Raw genomic sequence first — 25754 nt, 5'->3', positions numbered from 1 at the left:
TTTGGGCTTTTTCTACATGAAAGCTGGGAAATCTTGCCACATAATTATTATTTTAAGTGCACACAGCCTTCACATTTAAAAAGGAGAAAAGTGTAAACATTTATCCTGGAACTCTTGCAGTTCACTAGTTTAATAGAGGATCCTGCCTATGCCAAGTAGTTCTTATTCCAGCAAAGCAGTGGGATGTGTCAGAATAACTAAGGAAATCAGGAAACTGCCTTTCATTAGTCAAGGCCCAGTGCAAACAGGGTGGCATCTGCTGGTGTTGTTTGCCAAGCACATGGGCTCACGGTAGCCAGCATATCTCAACAGTAAGCATCCACGTTTCTAGGCTTCTTTAACCATCCCACACTCATCGCTCTTCCATTCTTCCAACGGGTTCATAAAACGGGACTAATCGAATCTCTCTTAAAAACTCCCTTCCACTTAATACCAAGAAATCCACCATCTTATCCTGTACTGCACCCCCCCCCCTGGTTAGCAAGACTTTGGGCTTTACTGCCCAATCAATTCCTTGCATTGGGGCAGCATCTGTCACAGGCAAAGGAAACAAGGCAGTCTCAAGGAGCAAGTATTGCCCCTGCACAAGCCTCAGATCATCCTCCTCCCCTCCCCTGCTCTTGTTTGTTATTACACGTTGCCTGAAAATGGGAGCCATAAACCATGTCATTCAGCAGCAGCTGCTGAAGGGAACGTCACTTCTACCGTCGTTTTTTACAAGCCAGATTTAGTCCTCAATGAAAGGGGAGACTGTGCCATTTATCTTTTTATCAGACTTCAGCATTAAATGGGTGTGGGGGAATACCAAAGCAACAAGCTCCACTTCCAGCATTCCTCGGCTAAAGCAAGTTGTGCTCTAACAAGTAGGGAACACTTAACCCCCCTCCCCAGATCAGCCACTGACAACCTAATGCCCCGCCAGATGTTATGGACTACAGCCGCGCTGGCTGGGGCTGATGCAAGTTGGGATTCCAAAACCTTTGGAGAGCACCAGGTTGGCAAATGCTGTAATTGATGAATGACGTATGGGGTCATAAGCTATACATGGAATGGTGCGTGGGGGGTGAACCGTGAATCCAGACACCCCCTCCAACTGCATCTGGAATATTTAAATGTCAACTCTAAATATGCCACAACCCATCACTTTTCTGTAGGTGGCTGGAGAGATCATATGAGTATGGTCTGCTCACATGAACTCAAGTTCATTTGGCAAGGTTTGTGCTTAGTAGGGTGGGTATATGAGCCAAAGACTCACTCCCCTCCAAGCCCCATCCCATGTATAAGTTACATAGCCAGGCCATCTGCAACCCAACGTCAACACGGACTATCAATACAGTTGCTTGGAGGATACAATACTATTCTGCTCTTCTCATAGGAACAGTGGGATACAAATGTAGCAAATAAATTAAGTTTAACCAGCCTTCCCAGACCTGGCACCCTCCAGATATTTTGTACTACAACTCCCATAATCCTGGACCACTGGTCACAGGTGACTGAGGCTGATAAGACTTGTAGTCCAAAACTAGAGCGCACCAGGTGGGAAAAGACTGATCTACCCAATAATGTACTATATTAAGGCTCTTCCTCCCACATCCTTTGTAATCACACACCTAGCAAGCAAGGGGCTTCTCCAAACACTTGTATGATTAGCCCTCACTCCCGTTGAGAAAGCACTTTCCTTTGACAAGTGCAAATACCACACCTTCGTCCAGGTAATTTATATAAGGCCAGAACACAAAGGCTATTGTTGGCTACCTTAACATGCTCCCAAACTACTGGAAAGCCAAACGTGGAGAGGCATAGCCAATGCAGCTAAGGAACAAACTGTGCCTGACTATTGGGAAAGAAGGGACAATGAAGGTGACATCATGCTAAAAAATAAAAAAAATCCTTCCAGCAGCACCTTAGAGACCAACTAAGTTTGTCATTGGTATGAGCTTTCGTGTGCATGCACACTTCTTCAGATACACTGAAACAGAAGTCAGCAGATGCAACTAGCACTAGAAGGGAGGGTGGGAGGGAAAGAAGGGAGTGCAGCTTAGGGGACAGTTTTCCTGGCACTTAAACTCACTGACATAGCATTGCTGTGGGCATGCAAATAAGGCTTAGGAGAGCTAGGCCCATGGGGACTGGGCGCACATCCTGTACAGGATGTGATGTGTACATGCTGTACTGGCACATGTCAAATGAAGGGGAGGAACTCAAGATGAATGCACACTCACCTGCCAGTTCAAACCAGCCTTCTAGACAGGCAGGCCCTGAGAAAATACAGAGTGCATTTGCACAGACTGTATATGAAATATTGAACGCCTTGCACAGTGCTGATATGACAAGTGTGCTAGCTTCTTTCCATATCAGCATTGTGCCACAATTGATGTGCATGGCAAAGTTCAGAAGGGACATGGTCTCTCTCGGGACAGAAGAGAATAAAGAAGAAGCTGCAGTCCCTCCAGAGATTGTTGGACTCCCATCAGCCTCAGCCTGAATGGTCAATGGTCAGGGATTATGGAACTGGACTCCAATAACCTCAGGAGAATCAAAGGTTGACCATCCCTGTGCCATGGCCACAGTGAACACTAAGCACTCTCTGCAGCCCACATTGTGGGTAGAGGCTGAGGGTGGCATGCAAGGAGCCCATATTGCTGCCAACACTGAAAGGATACAGTCCATCATGAGAATAACAAAAGCCACAACTGTGCTGTTAAGAAGGAGCATTTCTGAAATATCCCTATCAAGCCGGTGCAACAGCAGGCTCGACTGTTTGGCATTTCCTCCAAGAGATCTCCTGTTAGGATGCACAGTAAAGTTCTCACAGCTCTTTCCATTCACTGCCTCTCCCATCAGGACTGGCAACAAAGATGAGAATTGCAGGCATTTCTATCAGGTGTTTACTGGGGACAAAGTACTGTAACCTACTATCTTGAACCAGGCTGAAGTAAATTGTTCCCCATTCAGTTACCGTGCCAGCAGTCGCCCCACAGTTGTTATAAATCATGCCTGGATTTCCCCTGTCCATTCCACAACCTCTCTGGCAAAACTGAACTTCATATCTGTTTCTTCCAACAAGGACTTCCTTAAGGCTTTCCACAACTTCGGAAGACAGGTAGACACATATACACACAAGAAACAAAGAGAGGCCTGTTACACTTTTAAAGACCAACAACTTTATTGTGGCAAACTTTTGTGGGCTGCAATCCACTTCACTCAGTGCATCAAGTTTTCTTTTTAAGGAGATAGAAAAATAAGAATTACTTTTCAAGCTAAAAACCAGGAGCAAACCATAACAGAAGGTCCATATTCCCGCTTTGATGGGCGGCATCCTGAAATCAAGCAGCCAAAGATGACATATAATAAAGCTCAGGGACAGGCAGTTGGTACTATTTGTATTTTAGCTTCTGCTATGAACCCAGGCTTATTATTTTAATTGTGATGTGCATAATTACCCACATAGCACTACAAAGCCACCAGAACCCAGAACACTCACCCTCTGAGTAGAGCTGACAAGGTGCAGAATTGCAGCTGCTCTCCCTATTTTGCTTGACAGGCAGTGGGGTCAGATGACAAAACATTTCTTTGTAAGTGCTGTTACAGTAGTGTAAAGCACATTTGCACTAAGTGAGGTGAGCTCCCATTGTTCGGTCCCAGCTCCTGCCAACCTAGCAGTTTGAAAGCATGGCAAAGTGCAAGTAGATACAGCGGGAAGGTAAACGGTGTTTCCGTGTGCTGCTCTGGTTTGCCAGAAGCAGCTTTTTCATGCTGGCCACATGACCTGGAAGCTGTACGCCAGCTCCCTCGGCCAATAACGCAATATGAGCGCCGATACCCCAGAGTCGGTCACGACTGGACCTAATGGTCAGGGGTCCCTTTACCTTTACCTTTACTTGAGAGCAAAGCACCAATCTATTCCTCATCTCCACCCAGAGGAAGGAATTGCTTGCCAACAGTCAGTACTTTCTGGGATGGATCTAGGGCCATGGCCAATCATTTGCTCCATGGCATATGGGGGTAACTGGCTGCTTTATCACCCCATGGGAATGAACAGTGGCAGCATAATGCTCTCATGTCATTTGATTGCTAGTCAGGAAAAAACAGCATCTCTGTTGAGCAAAGGCAACTGCTAAGTTGCTATGGGGCAACAGATTCCCACTGTGTTATGCAATGGAGCAATAGGGTTAGCCTTAGAGGGGGATGAATTCCGCAGGTAACGTCCCCATACCTTGTGGGCATTACCTTAGCTTGGTAAGTTGTAAGTGGGAAATAATTCAGAACATGGTGGGTGTTGTGGGAGGGAGGTAGAATGCCATACAGACAGGTACAAAAAATGAGCTGGTTCTATGGTAGAGATGGCAGGACCATCAACAGATGCCAACAGATACACCAAGCAACTCCTGGTCCAGGTTCCAGGCCATAACTTAACTGCTCAGGTATTTTCAGTGAAATAAATGTAGAATTAGTACTTCAAACAACAGATTATACATCATGTATATTCCCTGAAGAGTTATGATATAGAACTTGATCATATAAACCAGGTATTGTTAGACTACCACTCCCTCAGCCTCAGGCAGCATGACCTATATAATCAGGGATGGTGGGAGATACAAGCCCCATTCCTGATGTAAACAAACAACAACAGGCTCAAGATAGGAAACCTTTTAGCACTTATTATCTGTATCTTTAGTATCACTGGGTGGATAAGAGGGGGAGGAAAGGACTGAGTGTGGGCATTTGACATTTTCTTGATGCTGACAAAACTTCTTGCAATGCACTTAGCTAAATCTAGCACAGTTTGTGTGGTACTGTTTGTTTGAAAAGTCTGTTTGCTGGTCTACCTTCTGCACTGTGTGTGGTCACTTAGGAAATTTACAAGATCAAGCAAGCCCTAAAATATTGACTTGGCCTTTTGTATGTGCAAGTAAGACCAAAGTCATTATTATGTCAAGACCTCTCTATCACACAGCTAGTTTTCAAGGCAGGGTTTTTTTAATACAAGTGATTCAGAGCTGCCCTCTATGCAGTCATTTCACCTAAGAGTTGCTTAAAAAAAAGATTTTCAAAATAATATTTTTAAGCAGCAAAAGAATCTTATTTACAGACCACTTCCTAGCCAAAATTCTTAGAACTGTTGATAACATGCTACCATGTCAAACCACAATCATTAAAGAGTAAAGTCCAACAAAAGAGCTATGATTTTTTTCCCCTTTAGAAGTGCAACAACTGATACTAACTCAGGATGAGACCAAGCCAGGCAAACATTCTCTGGAAAAATTGTTGTTGTTGCTGCTGCTGCTGCTGCATGTTTTGCATAGTACTATGCCAGCTCTATAGCAGTATTTTGCTGTTTAACTTGATTTATTTAAAAGTTTATATATCCTGCCTCTTTTTCTAAACAAAGTGAACACGCAGCAACAACCAGGATGGCTAGCAACATAAATCAATGAAAGCACTCAACAACCAACACAATGGCCCACAAACCCAATTTGCCAAATCCCCCAAAAGTCTTGATAGAAAAGGCTGGTTTTCACTAATGTCAAAAGCACAGCCATTAATAAGCCAGACATTCCCCATCCCTACAGAAGACATTGTCCAACAAAGGTGCGACAACAGGTTAAGACACTACCAAACTAAAGGGGGGGGTGTTTATTTGGCGGTGAAAGCCGCACATTTATGTAAGCATGTGAGGAGATGCACACAGGAAAAGCCAATCCTTAACATTTTGGGGGGGAAGCACAGATCAAAACCAATTTACTTCTCTTTTGTAGGTTTACCTACCATATGTGCTCACTTAGTCATATTCCACTTCATATATCTCAGTGACAAAGTGAGCTCTGACCCACAAAAGACTTACCGGTATATCACAATAAGTTTGTGTTAGGGAATTTTATAGGGGGGGGGCACCCAAACGAGGCTTCATTTGGGAATCAAGATTGGCACTAATGCCCTCAAGGGGACCCCATTTGATCCTACAACACCACTCTAGTATCGCACCAACACGAACCCCTCAAGATCAAGCCCTGAGTAATAAAGGCTCCCTTTCCTACCCTTTCTCTGTTGCCTGAGACTCTATGTAACCATATTTCTTTATGAATGAATACAGTGTATCTTTATTTCTAAATGAAACCTCCTTTTTGCGACTCTGGCCAAGGGCTCTCAGGGATGCAGGGAACAGCCATAATCCCTTAAGCAAGAGGTCAGGTAGCCAGGGTGGTGCTCCTCTGCATATCCATAATCCATTCAGGTACCATCTCCTGCCATTCCCAACCCTCCGAAGCCAGAGGCAATACACACAACTGGACCCATTGTTTCCCCCCACCAGGTACTCAAGGATCCCTTCCCAGATACTTACTGGTACTTGCTTAACAATGTCCTGGGACATCCTTATGCTAATCCTGCTTACCTCCTGTTTACCTGTATGCTAATGCCCCTTGCACCTTCCCCTTTTCTGACCTTTTACCCTGTCACAAGTGATGTATGTATGATGCTTTCGATGTGCATTATGGGATGGTGGTGGGAAGTTTTAAAAGTTCTTGCAGCCCTGTTCACAGTGTTCAGTCTGGCATTGAACCTGCTGCGCAGTAATAAACCTTGCTGTTTGCTCCGGATCATGGCTGGACTCCTTCCTTTTATACTCCGCAACGACCACAGGCCCTTGCCTGATGAGCTGGGTGGCTGAGCATTCTCGCACCCAGAATTTTGCCCTAACATTTGGCGCCCGAACAGGGACTTGCGGTTCTCCTGTGTGGCTGACTGAGGGCCCCAAGATCTTCAGCCGGCACCAGGCCCTTTTGCCTGGGAAGACCCCTTTGGACCCTCGGCCATCCTCCAGGCGGTAATCTGCAAGTCTCGAAGGACCCAGCCAGGGAGCAAAGGCAAGAACCGGCCGGCCAGCTTCTTCATCCCCAGGATCAACACGGAGGAGTGTGTGAGTATAAGGTTAAAACCCAGTGCACTGGTGGTAGCGGGGTGGTATCTCCTGGCAACTGAATTCTCTGCCCTCTTATCTATCGTGCTTTCTGTCCTGTCTCTCCGGACCGTGTGCCGTGCTCAACTCGAAAGGGGAGTTCTGAGCTCTATCTCTGTTGCTTCTCCACCCCCCCTTTTCCAGAAAAGAGTGGGGGTCCTTTGGTCAGCCGCCCTGGCAGGAAGGCCCTGTCCAAAAGCAAGGGACCAAAGGCTCTTTTTCAACCACTTCAGCCAGCAGGCTGAAGCCTTTTCTGTCCTGTCTTTACCCCAGCCGCACTGGTCGAGCCACGTAACACGTGTATCGTGCGTGAGCCCGCTTCCAAAAGCAAGGGGGGTATTCCGGAGCGAAAATTCTATCCAAGGGGGTACCTGATCTGGCACCGCAAAGCGTGGGCGTCCAGTAGGGTCCCCTATTTCTCAAGATTGTGACGATAGGTAGGAGGTTGCCAGGAGGGGTAGCCTAACAGGGATTAGGCAGGACATGGCAGAGTGGTTGGAAGCACCCCAAAGAGAAACGGGAAAAGTGAGCACCAAAGGTCTGGGGAGGAAACCAGATAGCTAGGGCTCAGGAGAAACTCTGTGAAATAGCTAGGTAACTTTATTTAGGACTGAGAAACAATAGGAATGGTATATATATGTTTTCACGTTACATGTTGTCTGTTATTTGTTTTGTCTGTTAAGTGTGTGTGCATCTGTTCCTTGTGTCTGCTAGAGATCGTTGTTTCCCTTGAAATAAATAAGAAATGTAATCAAGGTTTGGGAATGTAAGGAGTTTGTGTTTAAAAATTGGCCATGACCTCTACAGACTGCCTTCCTTAAGTTAAAAAAAAAAAAGTTTAAAAATAATAATAATGCAAGCTTGCTTAAATAATTTTATGTTAAGGGATTGATCAACCCAAAAACATGGCAAATATTGAAAAAGGGTGGAAGTGGTGTGTGAATGTTTGTTGGTTGTAAGAGGCTGTAGAAGGCCAATCTTTCTCCAGAGAGTAAAAGAGGGTGTGTGTGTATACCTACCCCTTTCTGTACAGAAAGGGGGAGCAGGAAGCTAGGAAAAGGGAGATTGTAACTTTGAAAATGTTTGTTTGTGAACTCACAATGTTTAAGGTCTGTGTAACAAGGGAGCCATGTGCTCTGTATGTAATGTTTCTGCTGCAACCAGCTTCATTGAGCACAACAGCTCTTTGCAAGCTAAAATGCAGTGTCTATATTTCATAAAGCCTTAGGTAGGTCTCCTTCTGAGAGAAGAGTGTTGTTGTTATGAGGAATCCTTGGAAGTATTAGGACCATGTGACTATGAAATATGGTGTTCCTTCTAGGGAAATGTTATTAAAAGTAGAGGCTCCATAGCCAGCAAATGTCTATCTGAGTCAGTTTAACCTTGGTCCAGTTGGACAGAATGGTGGTAGTGAGAAAGTAAATTCCCTCTTAAAACTGTTTATCCAACCCTCAGGTTTGCTAAAGGCCTCCATGTAAAGTTGGTACTTTTAATCTTCCCCTTCCTTCCTTTTCCCTTAGTACACATGTGTGCTTCCGTGATAGGGCATAGCCCGTGTTTCCTTCCCAGTTAGCCATCTGTACTCAAATGTATGTGTATCCTGCTTTGAAAGGGCGATGATAGTGTTGAGATCCCCATATTTCAGAAGGGATGGACTAGATTACTCAAGATCCCTTCCAACCCTACCAGACTCTTGCAAATGGGGGGGGGGAGTTAAATGAGGAAATTGTATGTTGTATGTGATATGAAAGTGCTAGGTAGGTGGAAGGAGAGAGAGAGAGAATGTGTTTGAAATTGCATTTTGTATGTGATGTGAAGGTGCTAGGTAGGTAGAAGGAGAGAGAGAGAGAATGTGTTTGAAATTACATTTTGTATGTGATGTGAAGGTGCTAGGTAGGTAGAAGGAGAGAGAGAGAGAATGTGTCTGAAATTGTATGTTGTATGTGATGCGAAGGTGCTAGGTAGGTAGGAGAGAAAGAGAATGTGTTTGTAAGTAACCTTGAAAATGCTTGCTCAATACTTTGAAAATATTTTGAAACTTGAAAATGTTCACTTCATGAGGTGTGCAAATGTTTGTTATTGAGAGAGGCTCAAAAGGGGAGTCTTTCTTCAAGTGACTAGAGGAATATTGACTAAAGGAAAATTGAACAGCTATTCCTATAAAGGTGATTTGTTTGTCAAAAGTAGAGCTTCCTTAGCCAGGAATTGTCTATCTGAGTCTAGTTTTAACTTCAATTGTGTTGGGCTCCTGATATAACCTCTTAAGGAAAAACTCATCTGCTAAAGGGTTCTGTATAAAGTTGGTATTTTAATTCAAATCTTGTGGATCCTGTATCTTAGAGGGTTAGACTAAATGACCACAGGGTCCCTTCTAACTCCCATTTTAGAGCTATGTGAAAGGCAATGTGTCTGATGTGGTGATGGGTTGAAATTCAGCCCAGCTCTGCTTTCTGGCAAGGAAAGATTATTGGTTTTCAGAGTTAGAACAAGAGTGTCTTTTTTAAGGAGTGATTATATGAGTTTTACCATTTTGTCTATTAAGGTTTAAAGTTTAAGCACATATAAAAGTCTTGACCATTTCCCCTTGTAAATAAATGGCAGAATATATCTTATGAATTGTGACCCTGTAGCCATTTTCCCATATATGAGGGGGCAGGGAATTTTAGTCTGCCCATGGCTGAAGTTATTTAAAACAAACAAACATTTGCAATTTATGAATTCTGACTGGTCATTTACCCGTACATAAGGGGGCGGGTCATTGTTCCGCTAATGACTAGAGGGAAAGCACACTAATAATAATAATCCACATTTGTGAAATATTTTGAATAAAAGTCTGCACCCCAAAAACCCTGTAGATAAAGGGGGCAAATCTAGATTTCTTTTGCCTGGGGTATGAGATGTTTATATAGTACAGTAAACATGGCTAATTAGTGCCATGACTTCATTAAGGAGTTTAATTTGACCAAACTTTTCTTGCAGCTTTCTGGTGAAAATATTGCGTTGTCTGGATATTGAAGTTTTATATATTTAAAGTTTAAGATTTATAAGCCTGCCTCCTAAGCAGCAAGGAACAGGAAATAAGAGGTCAGAAATATCTCAGGACACAAAGGCTAAAGAAATGGATTTAAACTTACCAAAGAATTTAATTTGACCACTTTTGTTGCTGGTTTGGTGGAAGTGTAAATTGCTGGGTTTCTGGGTAAAATCTAACCTATTCACCCTTCCCTTCCTCTATTCAAATGGTGACTTAGCCAACAGCTGCAACACTTTCAATTGGTACAATGGATTTCTAAATCATGAACTCTGTACATGCACAGAGACTATGTCAGCTTGAAGAGAAAGAGAGGAGAAAAAGAAGGTTGTAACTTAAGAGGTGTCAAGGTTATACTCTGCACATGAAATATTATTCAAATTTCTTAATGTAAAGCGCCCTTCACACTTGGAAATTCATAGAAAATAGCTGTCTTCTCTTCATACTACCCTGATGGTCAGATCCACCCAGTTGACAGACAGACTATGCAAACTAAGGCTCTGTTATAAGAATTTTAAGGTCACATATATAATAATTGTTCATAAAACATGTACATGAATGTACAGGCACATGTCTGAAGCAGCACAGGAAGACAGGCCTGACTGACACCATTTTGACTCTCTGAGCAGGTGTTCCTCTGCAAGGAAGAAGGGGGTGGGGGGAACCTTCTCATTGTCTCAGGTAATCCCTGGCATCCTGATACCCGAGTGCCAGACAAAAGGGTGTGATTAACTTGGCTGGGAAACAGGGAAATGTAAATATCTCTTGTTGATTGGGTTTTGGGGGCAGGGGGCAGGGTCCAGACTGCTCAGATTACTGCTACCAGACCTCCCCTTTCATGATGTACCTATGATGAATCTAGGGAGGGCGGTCTTGGGCTACACCCCTTCTGTGACGTATGGGTCCTTTTCCTAGCTTCCATTTATTAAATCAGTTTTCCATTATTTTCCCATTCACCTTCAAATCTTTAAGGTTACAGTCCAATATTAACATGTGTGGTCTTTATAATGTCTTCGTATTAATTGATAGTAACTTTTTCCTTTTAATCTGATATCTTTGTGTCCAGTCCATCTGAAAAAAATGTTGTTTGAGTGGTAATCTAAATATCATTTTGTTTTATTTATGCAATTTTTTTGCATTTCTACCTTTTCTTCCTGTACATACGAATGTAGCATCTAAGTCATTCTTTCCTGTAAATAATAATAGTAATAATAGTCCCTTTCAAACAGGATACGCGAACCTCAAAGAGAATTCAGAACCACATAAGGAAAATGTTAATAACTTATCAATTGTGTCCTAATTAACAACATTTTTGTCCTTTGTTTCCTCCACAGCCAAACTAGGTGAAGTAAACTAAACAGACTGAGTAGACAATAACAGCAGTAATTAAATATAAATGATAATAATAATATTTAAATGAATAAAATGCTTAACTATGATGAATTACAAGGATATTTTCTCTCTTCGACCTCAAGACTCTGTGCCCTAGGATTTAAAAGCAGCCAGAATTGTCTCAAGCTCACTTGATGACCTCAAGACATACAACTGATATATAATTTACGTTGTGTGATATTCAACAAAAACATTGAACTACTGTACGTCTGACAGTATGTTATTTACACAAAAGGGGGGACGCCCCCTCCACACTTGTAAATTAATAGAAAATTGCTATCTTCTGGTCACTGGGCAAATGCTTCGTCAGTAAATGCTTCCTTGAGATGTACTAATCTCACATTTACCTCTACCATATACTGGTATTAATCCTGGTGTATTTTGCCTCTTGTTTTCTTCCACAGCAAAAAAAAAAAAAAAAGAGAGGAGATACAAACAGTAATCCCTTTTATTCTTTTAGTCTTTCTTCCCTTACAGGCATTCTTCCCCCCTGCTATATAAAGTTGACTTCCCTCTGTTTTGGGCTTTGATGCTTCTTTTTAGGTTGCAAATAATCTGCTTTCATTTATTTATTTATTTTTCCATTATGTCTATGAAATTAACCTAAGTACTTCCAAATACAGTATTGTTTTGTAACTGCATTCTGTCAGGTAGCACCTTTAAGTTATCTTCATAAAGTTCTCTTTTAGCAAAAGAACCAAACAAACTTAGCAGGTAATAACAGTAGTAACTATATAGAAAGGCGATGAATAAAATACTTAAATGCATTAAGATTTTATTGTTTACAGCTTCCCAAGAAGACTCTGGCCACAACAATCACATTCCAAAAGGATATGGACTGACAAAAAGGGGGGGGGAGATGAATTGTAAGGACATTTTCTGTCCCTTTCTAACCTCAAGCAAATGTGCCAAATGGCTAAAGATGTGTGAAAAAGGCAAGAACTGCCTCAAAACCACAGATTTCCTCAAATACATCCAACTGGGGTGGAATTAATAATTGTATGTTGTGTATATTATGTGTTATTATGTAGAATTGCTGAACTATGTCTGATAGTGTGTTATTTCCATGGGGGGAGGGGGGATCACAGTTTTTGTGTAATTGTTTTTATGTTTACCATACTTTTGCTTTTACCCCATTGGAGGGTTCTCATGCATTTTTATACTTTCCAGTAGATCAGGCTATTGTTAAGACCAATTTATTAAGTTAGACCAACTTATCACCACATATTCTTGTCCCACCTGGCACTCTGCAGTGTGCCAACCTTCTCTACACATCTTTTTTAATTGTTTTAACTCATTTGACCAAAAAAAGAGGCTTCAGAATCCATGAAGTCTGGAGACTGGATTTCAGTTAAAGTGTACCAGAAGCAGCCACTTTGACCACCTTGGGAGGGACCATCTCAAGTTCTCCTCACCTCACCCACTGCTCTAAAATAGGGGAGAAGAACTCTTGGCTGCATCACACTAGGTGTAAGAAAACAGTACCGGACCTGAATCGGGACCAAGATCGGGCCCAACAGACCGGACCAGACCAGGATCTCCTCTAAACCGCTTTGGACATCTGGACCTCGGAGATAGTTCCAGACCCCAACACCATCAAATTGCGCCTAAGACGTGAATAGTTCCTGCCGTCTATCTTCAGCCTTCATGCCGTCGCTTCAGCCTTCCTGCAGTCGCTTCAGCCTTCGCTTCGCTCCTGCTTCCTACCGTCGCTTCAGCCGCTCACTCGTCGCTTTGTTTTGACAGTTCCTGCTTTGACAGCTGTCAGCCGCTCACTCATCGCTTCGTTTGACAACTCATGCTTTGACAGCTGTCAGTTGTTTGTCGCTCCACGTTGAACTGAACATGGGTCCCATCCTTTACCTCCTTACCCTGTTCTTCTGCTCTCAACCTGCCTTGGTCCTGTCGGACCAATGCTCCAGACTGCAAGCTGACTGCCACTTCCTCGACTACCACACTGTAGACCTAGGGGGCGACCACAACCCTGACCGAATGGGGGATTTCAACTTCTGTCACCCGGGTTCCCAAACCTTACTACGTCACTCGCTGGTGCCTAAAATCACTGGGACTCAGTACTGGGAACTCTCTATATGCCAACCTTTCCATGGAACAACAATACTACCATATGGACTGTGCTAATGGATCGTACCTCCTCTATGGACAAGGTGAGGCCCTTCGCCACCCAAATTGGACAGAAATAGAGCAGGGAGGGGCTGTGCATGTTTATACTGACAAGCAACACCAAACGGAAAACCTAATGTTTGGGTTCCAGTGCCTCCTCTTGACCCCAAAACTTTCAAAGCCCCAACTACAAGGGATTTGTTTGAGGCGATTTTGCTGCCTGTGGAATCCTGGACACACAGAGGGCTGGAAAGGGGGAAGAGTACCTTGAGGGTTGGTACCACCCCATAGGCCCTTCACCCACCTCTCCAGTATGGGACCACACCGGACCACAGCGCTGCGGGGAGATTGCAAAGGACATAACCCTCTTAAACTCCTAACCCCCACACCCTACCAGTACAGCCCCATGCCAGCTCGGAGCAGATCCAACTTTTCTTGAACCTGATTTGCTTTATCACTCGCGACTTACCGGCGGGAAGGAAAAGGAATAAGGGAAAATCAAAATCCCTCCCCAAACTCTCTGACGTGGCTGCCAATAGGGAAACATGGGGCAGGGCACTATTCCCTGTGTATGGAGCTAGCTCCAACCATGTAGACATCTTAAACTTACAGGCGTACTTTTAAAATTCATGCAGAAGGCAGAACAGAACAGAACCGAATTGCTACGGACTCTTTATTGTCCAGTGAGGGCGGGACTTGTGCCCTGATCAACTCTGAGTGCTGCACGTATGTCACAGACCAGACTCTACATATTCCGGGATACTTGAACAATATCCATAAGTTGGCTGGACAACTGGAAGCTATTCAACATGAAGGACTTTCGGACTTTGACATATGGGGCTGCCCCCCCCCCCAACCTAGGATGGTTATTTAAAGGAATTGTTTTAGTTTATGTGTACCTGTGTTTTGTTGTGCCATGCATTGTATTAACCCTTGTTGTTCCCTGTTCCGCTTCTTCCCTGACACAAACCCCTCAAATCTCTTTCCCTAAAGAACTTATTCTCAGCACCGTACCCTCTTCCCAGAATATGTTCAGATGCGACACTTGAGGAAGGAGAATACCAGATCACAGAGCTTTGGCACCCAGGACCCCAGGGAAGGGCAGGAAGGAGCGGAGAAAAGATTCGTTGTTCTTTCAGAACTGGGTCACGAATCTATCTCCGAATGGGGGACTGTTAGGGAATTTTATAGGGGGGGGGCACCCAAACGAGGCTTCATTTGGGAATCAAGATTGGCACTAATGCCCTCAAGGGGACCCCATTTGATCCTACAACACCACTCTAGTATCGCACCAACACGAACCCCTCAAGATCAAGCCCTGAGTAATAAAGGCTCCCTTTCCTACCCTTTCTCTGTTGCCTGAGACTCTATGTAACCATATTTCTTTATGAATGAATACAGTGTATCTTTATTTCTAAATGAAACCTCCTTTTTGCGACTCTGGCCAAGGGCTCTCAGGGATGCAGGGAACAGCCATAATCCCTTAAGCAAGAGGTCAGGTAGCCAGGGTGGTGCTCCTCTGCATATCCATAATCCATTCAGGTACCATCTCCTGCCATTCCCAACCCTCCGAAGCCAGAGGCAATACACACAACTGGACCCATTGTTTCCCCCCACCAGGTACTCAAGGATCCCTTCCCAGATACTTACTGGTACTTGCTTAACAATGTCCTGGGACATCCTTATGCTAATCCTGCTTACCTCCTGTTTACCTGTATGCTAATGCCCCTTGCACCTTCCCCTTTTCTGACCTTTTACCCTGTCACAAGTGATGTATGTATGATGCTTTCGATGTGCATTATGGGATGGTGGTGGGAAGTTTTAAAAGTTCTTGCAGCCCTGTTCACAGTGTTCAGTCTGGCATTGAACCTGCTGCGCAGTAATAAACCTTGCTGTTTGCTCCGGATCATGGCTGGACTCCTTCCTTTTATACTCCGCAACGACCACAGGCCCTTGCCTGATGAGCTGGGTGGCTGAGCATTCTCGCACCCAGAATTTTGCCCTAACAGTTTGTTAGTCTTTATGATGTCTCGGGAGTGTCTGTTCATTTTGCTGCAATGGATTAACCCAGCTACTCCTCTGCAAATTCTCGTAAAATATGGCAAGGCCTCACTGCTGCCAAATGATGCCACAACCGAGCAACAGAGAAATATTGAACAAACCACTTTACTGTCACGAGGGGAATTTCAGCCAGTATGCCTTTGGCTTTTCCGCAGCATGCTCAACTTTCTATCTAGTACAGGGACGGGGAACCTGCAGCCCTCCAGATGTTGCTGGACTACAGTTTCCTGCCCATTGGTACCTGGTGGCTGGACTGGTGGGAGCTGTAGTCCAACAACATCTGGAGAGGCACAGATTAGCCACCCAATTCTAGGATGCCCAGTCCTCCACTAGTAACTTGCCACTAGTCTTCATGTGTCATATCAAAACTTACACAGTTCTACTATTCCCATTTTTATCTCTTCCATATTTTCTCAAAGCCTGACACAGGTCACCATATTTTTTTGGGAGGGGGGGCAAAGTACAAATTGGAAGTGGGTAAGCACAAGGGGGGGATCCTCTTTCCAAAATCACAGCAATGATACCGGCTTTGTAATTGCAGCATATGATTCTGTGCCATCCAACTCCTTGGTGATTTATTTGTTGGGGGGGACTGCAATTACTAGTCACATTCTGCTCCCTTTTTTGCATGTACAGTTTACTTTTTAAAAACACACACACAGATAGAGAGCAGTGCTATACATACTCGAAAAATAATAACAGCATTAAATGAGAGATTTGGGTACAGCCTCCTGATTATGCACCTAAGCTGTTCTGTACCATTTTCCTGTTACCTTGGCTTCAATATAGGAGTGTAGAGTTGAGATACTTATTTAAGGATAGGACTTTGCCAAAGCCATTAGTGCTGCTTTCACTGGGAGAAATAGAGGGTTAAAGAGCCCAGCACCTGGTATACTAGTGAATCAGTGAGCAAGGCCAATGTTGCTGGCCCTTCAGCCCTTGCTCAGCTGAAAATACACCCTCCCCCCCATTAAAAAAGGTGCCAAATAGGAATCTATAAAATACAACAGCAAACACCTTGAACTACAAATCCCATCATGCAAGTTACAGCTCTCGCTCTTTGCCAGAAGAGTAGAATATGAGGTTCTGTTAACTTGTGCCTTCATGTTAAGAAGAAAATCTACATCTATATGATGCAGTACAGAAGGCAGGCAAAAGCATTCGCACCTCTGCCAGTATCCAAGAGGAAAAGGGGATGGGGAGGCAGAGCTAAACATTTATCAAACTCCAGAAGAGACTTCATTGCATCAGTTCATTAGTGTTAACATAGACAAAGGTACCAAATGCACACAGCACTGGCCTCGTAAGTCACTGTAACAGCGTATAAATAAATGAAAGATGTGTCTGTAGGGGAGTCCTTCCCTGCGGTGTTTTACAATCTACACACACACGGTGCTGGTGTACAAAAACTTTACTGGCACCGATCCCACCCACCCCCGCCCGACCCCAGTAGTCACGCCAAGAGTTCACACTTACTGCAAAGCCTTCTAAGTGATCCCAATGAGATTTGCAGCCCAGAGCCAAGCAATGCATTGCGTTAAATCGGTAAAGTGGGTGGTGGTGGGAATTTCACAGTGGCGGTCCATGCCACGCCCAACACAACAGGCCCCTTGAGTGCGCTTGACATTACTGGGTCGCCCAACACCAAGTCCAGGCGCGACTAATCGCCCCTCCTCCGTCGCCCAAATGGCCAAGGCAGGTCCCCGCCGCCACTCCAGGCCCAGCGCAACTCCAGGCGGTCCCTACGCCCTCCCTAAACACAACAGCCCTTCCGCTAGGCAGCCACGACATTCCCGCTGCTCCCCCGGCCTAGACGCTGCACAAGCAACAGCCTCTCCTGCAGCCAGGGGATCTGCAAAGGACATCTCCAGGGATCTTAAGTAATCGGCCAATGCATGCGTTCGGAGGGGGTGGAGGTGGAGAGGGAAGACGACGACACAGCCCCATAATTCTCTCGCTGTATGTCCCAATCCGTAACCCCAGAACAAAGGAGCCTGCTGCCGCTCGGGCTCCCTAGCAGCCTACGCTGCACTATACTCAAGCGCCAGAGGCAAGCCGCCCCGGGAATGGGGGAACGCCCTCCTCTCTTCGTCCCCCAACAAGCCCCCGCGGAAAGGAACTGCTCCCTACATCACCCCTGCAAGCGGGACCCGCCCTTCAGGCCCCGATCGCCGGGGTAAGAGCGCCCGCGGCTCCCGATCCGTTTCTGCCTACGGCTCGGCTCGCCCGCTTCCACACCCCCGGTTCCAAGGAGAGAAAGAGAGAGAGCGTTCACACACACGCACACACCGGCTCCGTCCATTCCGCCTTTCCCCGGTGCAAGCGGCTCCTGCAGTTACCTCCGCTTCCTCCCGCAGCCTCCGCCTCCCAGCTGCCTCATCCCCGGCCAGCCGCCTGCCTCTCCCGGCGAGGATTGCGAAAGAAGCCCGCGAATCACCGCCGGCCTTGCAGGTGCAGAGCGCCCGCCCCGCTTGACCGCCCCGCTTACCTGACGGCACCCGAACCTCCTCTCCCCCGCCGCCAACTCAGCCACCTCGCATAGCCGGGCGCTGGGAGCCCCGCGGGCTCAGTCCTCCTCCTCGGAGGTCCCGGCTCGGGCCCGTTCTCTTGGATCCGCCTCCTGCTCGCCACCGCGCGCCTCGGCTTCCCAGCCCCTTCCCCCCAGACAGCTCCCCCGATGGAACCGGCCGCTGTGCTCAGCTCGTCGAAGAGGAGGAGGAGGAGGAGAAGCGGCAGCGAGGGCAGCAGCAGCAGCAGCAGCCTCCCCCTCCAGAGGAAGTGGGCTCGTCCGCAGCGGTCTCCATCTGCACCTACGGGCAAGGGAGAGAGAGAAGCTCGGGTAGAAGACCGTATTGCTCCTAAAAGCCTCGGCCCCTCCGGAGGGCTTCCGACGGCTGCGCCCGTAATGCGTCAAAAGCACGCGCCCCTCGATCTGCGGGAGTGGAGGGACTGCTCGCTGGGTACCGGTAACCGGCGGGAATGCTATGGAACTCGCCGGAAAAGGAGAGGGCCGGCAGTGGAGAGCAGAAGTCTCGAAAGCGCCGGCGGGCGGGAGAGAGCGCCTTTCAAGGCCGCTTAGCTCTGCTCTCTCGCGGGCAGGCTCGTGCAATTGCTCTCGGAGAAAGGCGCCTGAGAAAGGCGCCGCAGCCCTCGCCTCTCCGTTTAGGGTTGTTCTAGGACGGACTGTCCCGCCTAGGCGTTTAAGAGGAGCTCAAACGCAGCCATTTAAAACACAGCACCGCCTGCTTGCTGGTGCGCCAGGTATTAAAGGCTCAAAAAAGCCGGGGGCGCGGGGGTGGAGAGAAGTATTTTGAAAAGTTGGCTGCCCTGCCCTCAACGGGGCAGAATTCAAGCGGTTCCTCCTGGCTAATGGTGGAAATCCTTTGAGGGGAACGCATCCCCCCGCCCATCCCCTGCAGCTGCCCACGCCCACCCGCCCAATTCCAGGCCTTTGGGACATGGTGACTTCAGCTGTGGGGTGACCCCCCCTTTCCACATTAGAACCTCCAAATAAGCGAATGGAATAAGATTCCTTTCTCTTCAGTACATATGTGATGTGTGAATGCGCATGCACAACATTCCCTTTTGTCTGTTTTTGAAAGGAGTTGCCCAGTAAGGATTTCACCCCATTAGTCTTTGGTTTTAGGCCCTATGAGTCTTGGCTCTTTGGCTCTGAGCATTTTTATATAATAATAATAATAATAATAATAATAATAATAATAATAATAATAATAATAATATATTATTTATACCCTGCCCACTCTCCAACAGAAGAATAAAATAATCGATTAAAGATTAAAAGCCTCCCTAGAATCATAGAGTTGGAAGAGACCACAAGGGCCATCCAGTCCAACCCCCTGCCAAGCAGGAAACACCATCAAAGCATTCCTGACATATGCCTGTCAAGCCTCTGCTTAAAGACCCCCAAAGAAGGAGACTCCACCACACTCCTTGGTAGCAAATTCCACTGCCGAACAGCTCTTACAGTCAGGAAGTTCTTCCTAATGTTTAGGTGGAATCTTCTTGTAGTTTGAATCCATTGCTCCGTGTCCGCTTCTCTGGAGCAGCAGAAAACAACCTTTCTCCCTCCTCTATATCACATCCTTTTATATATTTGAACAAGGCTATCGTATCACCCCTTAACCTTCTCTTCTCCAGGCTAAACATACCCAGTTCCCTAAGCCGTTCCTCATAAGGCATCGTTTACAGGCCTTTGACCATTTTGGTTGCCCTCTTCTGGACACGTTCCAGCTTGTCAGTATCCTTCTTGAACTGTGGTGCCCAGAACTGAACACAGTACTCCAGGTGAGGTCTGACCAGAGCAGAATACAGTGGTACTATTACTGTAAACAGGGCTGCCTTCAGATGTCTTCTAAAAATCTGGCAGCTGTTTTTCTCTATGACATCTGATGGGGAGGTGTTCCACAATGTGATTAAGTGGCCTGCTACTAGCATGAGGTAGAGGTTTGTCCCCCTCAGGGCAGTGGTGGTGGGGGCAACTATGTATGCAAGTATCTCATGATGAAACCCTGATTGCATGTCCTTGTGGCTGTCTCTAGCCTATATTTAAACATTTCAGCTGCATGTTTGGGCCACCTTTGTCGAGGGAGATTGTCATAGGATCTTAGAATTGTAGAGTTGGAAGAGATCACATCTAGCCCAACTCCCTGCAACGCAGGAATATTTTGCTCAAAGTGGGGCTTGAACACACAACCCTGAGATTAAGAGTCCCATTCTCTACTGGCACAACTATCCCGGAGTGTTAAAAAGTCATATGAATAAATTTATACAACAATATAGAGAGCTTGTTTACTGTGGGGTTATTAATATTAATATTATATATTCCCCTTATGAGTTAGAAGCCATGTGCTTTCTGACGTGGATAAAGATACAACTGATGCCTCAAAGAAGCCACTCTGAGCGGTTTGCCCAATACAGTACAGTGAGCTGCCCAGCGCACATGCTATCCACTGCCACCATGTGCCCATGAGGGGACATTGCAGCACAGTTTTCCAAGCAGAGGTTGCTTTGATCAGGGGTGAGCCTACTAGGAAGATCAGAACAAGATGAGATCAGAGGCTCTAATTCAGTGTTTCTCAACCTTTTTTGGGCCAAGGCAAGGCACACTTGTTCCATGAAAAAAATCACGAGGCACACCACCATTAAAAAAGTTAAAAAATTTAACTCTGTGCCGCCCTATATTGACTATATAATTATGACTGTAAGAAACACTTGCCAATTGCTGTGTTGGTTGCAATCTCCTGTAATAAGGCTTCACAAGCCGCTGATTTCTCTGCCAGCACAATCCTTTGCTCAGCAAGTTTCAGGTTGAGCTCATCCAACCAGCTTCTTTAAGTTTTTCTAAAACCACCCTCCCGTGGTGGTGGCTGTTGAGAGCTGCGCTCGCCCCGCGTCGTGACCCGGCCGGCTTCCTTTTTTTTTTTTTTTTTTAGATTGCAAAAGTGCCGTGCATTTTTTTTTTTAACATACTTTTTATTAATTTTACAAAATACAAAAAAACAAAAAAAACGGTACATACTTAAACCCCTTTTCCACCTCCTTCCTACCCACCCACATGGGTCCTCCCCTGCCACAGAAGTATCCCATGTTTGTGAACAGTCAGAAATGGTCCATTTTATGCTTGGATTTCTGTCCTCCTCCCCCTCCCCTGACCCCAAAGCCCCCCCCTGCCACCAGGGAGCTCCAGCAAACCAGGGCAGTACGCAGGAGGACATCCATCCAACCATCTATTGTTATACCAAAAAAAGAGAAAAATAGAAATAGGAAAAAAAGGGGAAAAAGAAAGGGCGAAGAAAAAAAAGAAAAAGAAAAAAACAATACAAAACAGAAAAATTTTTCTTGCATTCATAGTTGAAAAACCATATTTTATGGGCTTCCCCTCCCCCCCTTCCCCGGTTTTCATCCCTTTTTTATCATCTGCAACAGTTTCTTACTTTATAAAAATACACCTTTGTATCTTATACAACTTATAAATCAATTGTTAACATTTTCATCTAATATTCAAATCACTGAAAATTCAAACTCCCATTTTCTCTTCCCGTGCCTAATTTTTTTTTTCTCCCTCTATAAGCCTCCATATTTTCACATTTTCCAAAGTCCATTCACTTTTAAAACTATAACTATTCTCAATTTAACCTTACATCCCCGATTACCGGCTCCACCCCCCCAATCCAGCAAATTCCAAAATCAGCAGACCAGTTATAAACCTGTTAATCCATCCTTATAATCACAACATCACTTTCCCTTCACCCCACCCCCTGTTTACAGTCTCTTGCCATCCAGGTCACCATACAGGACCCCTGAATTTCTTCTCTTCTCTGCATATTTTTTCCTTCTTCCCTGTGGGCGTTCTGGAGTTCCAATAATACCAATCGTGCCCCCCTCAAAGGCAGGGCACTCCATCCAACTTTTTGTAGAGTAGAGTCATCATTTTTTTCATGGTGTGTTTCATTTTGTGTTGAATCATCACAGTCCTCATCTTCATCTTTTCCTTCCCCATCATTGTCATTCTCACATTGCTCTTTTTCGGTGTCAAAAGCTTCATCTCCTAGAAAATCATATTCCGCCATCACCTCCTGAAATTTCTGCTGTAACTCCTGTCGTCGTGTCTCCTCTTGACATAACTCTATTCTTGTTTCCCACATTAAGGTCAAAACAGACCGCTGGAACTCAGGGGAACACTTTTTTGTTGACATATTTCAGTCCTGCCAAGGTCAAAACTTATCACGTGGGGTGGAATATGATCACAGTTTATTTTCTCGACTCCATTTTAACAAGCTGGCTGCATTCTTCAAGTCTTGTTAACAATAAAGTTCGAACTCACATTTCACAAGCACTTAAGCCAAAAAAGAAATTCCACAAAGTCCAGAAATACAAAGTGAAGTAAAAATTGACTTATAAATCCTGATCAACTCACTGGATTGGACCCGGCCGGCTTCCTTTCCGGCGGGTCAGTGTAGAGTATTGGCGGCCACCAGGCACGTGACAATGCAAATCGCCCTTCTCGTCGTCGCACATCGCGGCACACCAGCCAGCGTCTCGCGGCACACTAGTGTGCCGCGGAACAGCGGTTGAGAAACGCTGCACTAATTGGTCAAGGTGTGAATAGCTGGACCAATGTGGTCTGTCATATCAGATATCTTGTGTCACAGTAGAGTTGCACCAAGTAAAAACAATACAGGCTACTTCCGGAAAGTTACATTGAGTTAAACAGTTACAAATACCTAAAGAGTTACATTCCTAAACAGTGCTACTTTAATTAATGTGGAAGCAAGCCCCAGTTAAATAAATGGGATTTACTTTTGAGAATACATTTATTTAATAACAACTTTAAAGATTTCTTACCTACCCTTCAGCATAGCTGCCAAGTTTTCCCTTTTCTAGCGGTGAAGCCTATTCAGCATAAGGGAATTTCCCTTTAAAAAAGGGAGAACTTGGCAGCTATGCCTTCAGCATAAGATCAAAGGGTTTGTTACTACCATATCACCTTAAAATACAATGAAACAGTTCAAAGCAAACCAAATAATGTACACCAGGCAACAGCAGTGGCCCCACAAAATTCACAAACATCTTAACTATCCAAGACACACCTGCTGTTCGTTTCTGTCATTCCTTTATTGCTGAAAGACAATTTGATGCAATTGCAGAGAGGCATGCCAAATCAAACATTAGGCATGAATTGATTGATCCCGAGTGATTTTAATACTGATTTTATTGTTATTTTACTCTTTCTGTAAATTGCTTTGGGAATTGTTTGACTGAAAGCTTGTATCTAAATGTAACAAAGGTATGTATGTATGCATGGGCAGGCATTTCAAATCAGACACCAGGGAAGAGCTACATGGGTAAGTGGCAGAGCTTTGCATGCAGGTGATCTTGGGTTCATTTCCTGACATCTCCAATTAAAGTGACTTTAGGTGACAGACTGAGAAAGACCTCTGCTGGAGATCATGATTACTGCTGCTTAGTAAATTGTGGAGTCCAAAAGTTCAGAGCAGCTTCAACATGTACAGGGGATACTTGTCCTTTTAGATAGGAGTGAAAATACTCTGCAAGTATTCCGGCAGAAATCCCGGCAAGTATGAAAATGACCACATGGCAGGAGTTCAGCAGGAAACTCTTGAGGTTCCAGTGTGGAGAATTTCTTGTGACCACGGCAGATTTCCCTTTGCAATTGAGAACATAAAGCATAGCTGTATCACAGTCAAGATATAACAATGCTGATGTACATAACAGCATGAAACGTATCTCTGCCACACACATACACATGCATAAACGTTGGTGGCAAAACAGGGGTGATACAGACACGGTGCTGGTTTCCTTACCACTAACCCCTTATGCTCAGCTCTGCTCGTCCTAAAGTTGTTGCTGCCTCAGGCTGCGCACAAGAGATAGGAGGAGGAGGAAAAAGGGGAATGTGTATAGGATGTACATGCCCTGTTTAGTTTTGATAAGGAAAGGAATGTAGAGGAGGCTGCTCGCAAAAACTGATGTCCACAGATACATAATGGCTTTAAGGAGGGTGGGGAATAGTTACTGAAACAAGCAAAGTGGTATTTTTTGCTTTAAAAGTACTGTAATCCAAAGGTGCAGCAGCACAAAGCCTCCAAATGTCTCCCATATCTATCGGATTGCAGTTTTGCCTCTGGCATATTTGAGTATCCTCTGGAAGCTCCAGCTTTCACTTGCCCATTTTCCTATATCAGACCACTGAATCAGTCACTGACCCTTCTGTCCAGCCAGCAGATCCCGTGCTGAATTTCTAGGTGACAGTGCAACCCAAGCAAAAGTACATCATCCCTTATTGAGTTGAGGATTATTCCTAGGTAAGCATGCATTGGACTGCAACCTTAGAATAGGTGCATTTGGCTTTGCTGAAGAAGAAGAAACTGAAAACTGTCAATAAGGTGCTTAATGTCCATAAATGACTTTGTCACCTTAGTTCAGGGATGGGGAGCCCCTGGTCCTGCAGATGTTGTTAGGATGTACTCCATCATCCCACACCACTGGTTATGCTCACAGGGCTGCTACCACTCAAAGTAGGATGTCACAAAATTCCACCATGTGGCTTCTACAACTTCTCCACCCAAAAAGGAGACCTCCATGATACAAGTAATGCCCAGGGTCAGCCAGAAATAGAAGACTGAAGGTCATCTGGCTAAAGTCAGTACCTTCTCACTTTTCAGGTGTACACTGAGAGAACTAGAGGCAGCAGTAAGGTGAGTGTGGGGGTTCAGAACAAAATCAGACGCTGTAAGTTTTGGCACATGAAATGTCTCTGGGTCAGTACCCAGGAATTACTATGATGAGCTGACTTTCTAAGTCAGGCACCCCCAAACCTGGCCCTCCAGTTGTTTTGGGACTACAATTCCCATCATCCCTGACAACTGGTCCTGTTAGCTAGGGATGATGGGAGTTGTAGTCCCAAAACATCTGGAGAGCCGAGTTTGGGGGTGCCTGTTCTAAGTTAAAAAAACACTGCATTCTCCAGAACTAGAAATTATATTTCTGAAGACATACAAAAATTCTAAAGTGAGGTAGAAGTAATTGAAACATACATTTGTTGCTTTCTGAGGCATTTGTTTTTAAGGTAATGAAACAACAACAGTTTATGGTATTATTTATTGTTTAGTTAAAATCAGTGTTTCTCAACCAGTGTGCCTCCAGATGTTTTGGGACTACAACTCCCATCATTCCTGACCACTGGTCTTGCTAGCTAGGGATGATGGGAGTTGTAGTCCCAAAACATCTGGAGGCACACTGGTTGAGAAACACTGGTTAAGATCAATCAGGTTTTGTTTTTGTAAGAAATCATTCTATCTTGCATTCCTCTTTTTGTTACTATATTTCATGCCTGGAATTTTAGTACAGTACAATTTTTAAAACTAGTAACATTGTTAAAATCTAAATTTGACTTGACTGGTCTGGTCTGGTTTTTTTGTTGTTTTTTTAAGTAAGTAATATGCTGGGATCCTGCAGACTGAGAACTGGGAATGCTCTCTGCACCTAGAAAGCAGGAAGCTGTGAGAGGCCAAAGGCCCCCTTGCACCAGCAGTGAGCCTCATGGCTTGTCTCTTTGCCCTCCCCCCCCCCTACTGCCAAGGATGCCCCTGCTGTGTCCTTGCTGGTCACAGCAACAGGAGTGACAGTACATTCCCTAGCCCAAATAAC

The 25754-nt window shown here is 45.0% G+C and overlaps 1 protein-coding gene across 4 annotated transcripts in view; it reads right to left on the bottom strand.

Annotated features, from left to right (window-relative positions):
• Nucleotides 1–18427, bottom strand: part of RNF44 (ring finger protein 44) — a 68078-nt gene extending 49651 nt beyond the window's left edge. Inside the window, exon 1 of one of the 4 annotated variants that reach the window (XM_060271604.1) lies at nucleotides 18052–18427. The gene's annotated coding sequence lies outside the window, so the exon portion shown is untranslated. The other 3 variants (XM_060271605.1, XM_060271606.1, XM_060271607.1) reach the window with 3 other exon arrangements.
• Between the last annotated feature and the right edge of the window lie 7327 nt (nucleotides 18428–25754).

This window comes from Zootoca vivipara, chromosome 2 (genome assembly GCF_963506605.1).
Source record: "Zootoca vivipara chromosome 2, rZooViv1.1, whole genome shotgun sequence".
Taxonomy (NCBI): domain Eukaryota; kingdom Metazoa; phylum Chordata; class Lepidosauria; order Squamata; family Lacertidae; genus Zootoca; species Zootoca vivipara.
The sequence above is the reverse complement of the archived record's forward strand: the minus strand, read 5'-3'. Positions and strand labels throughout refer to the sequence as shown.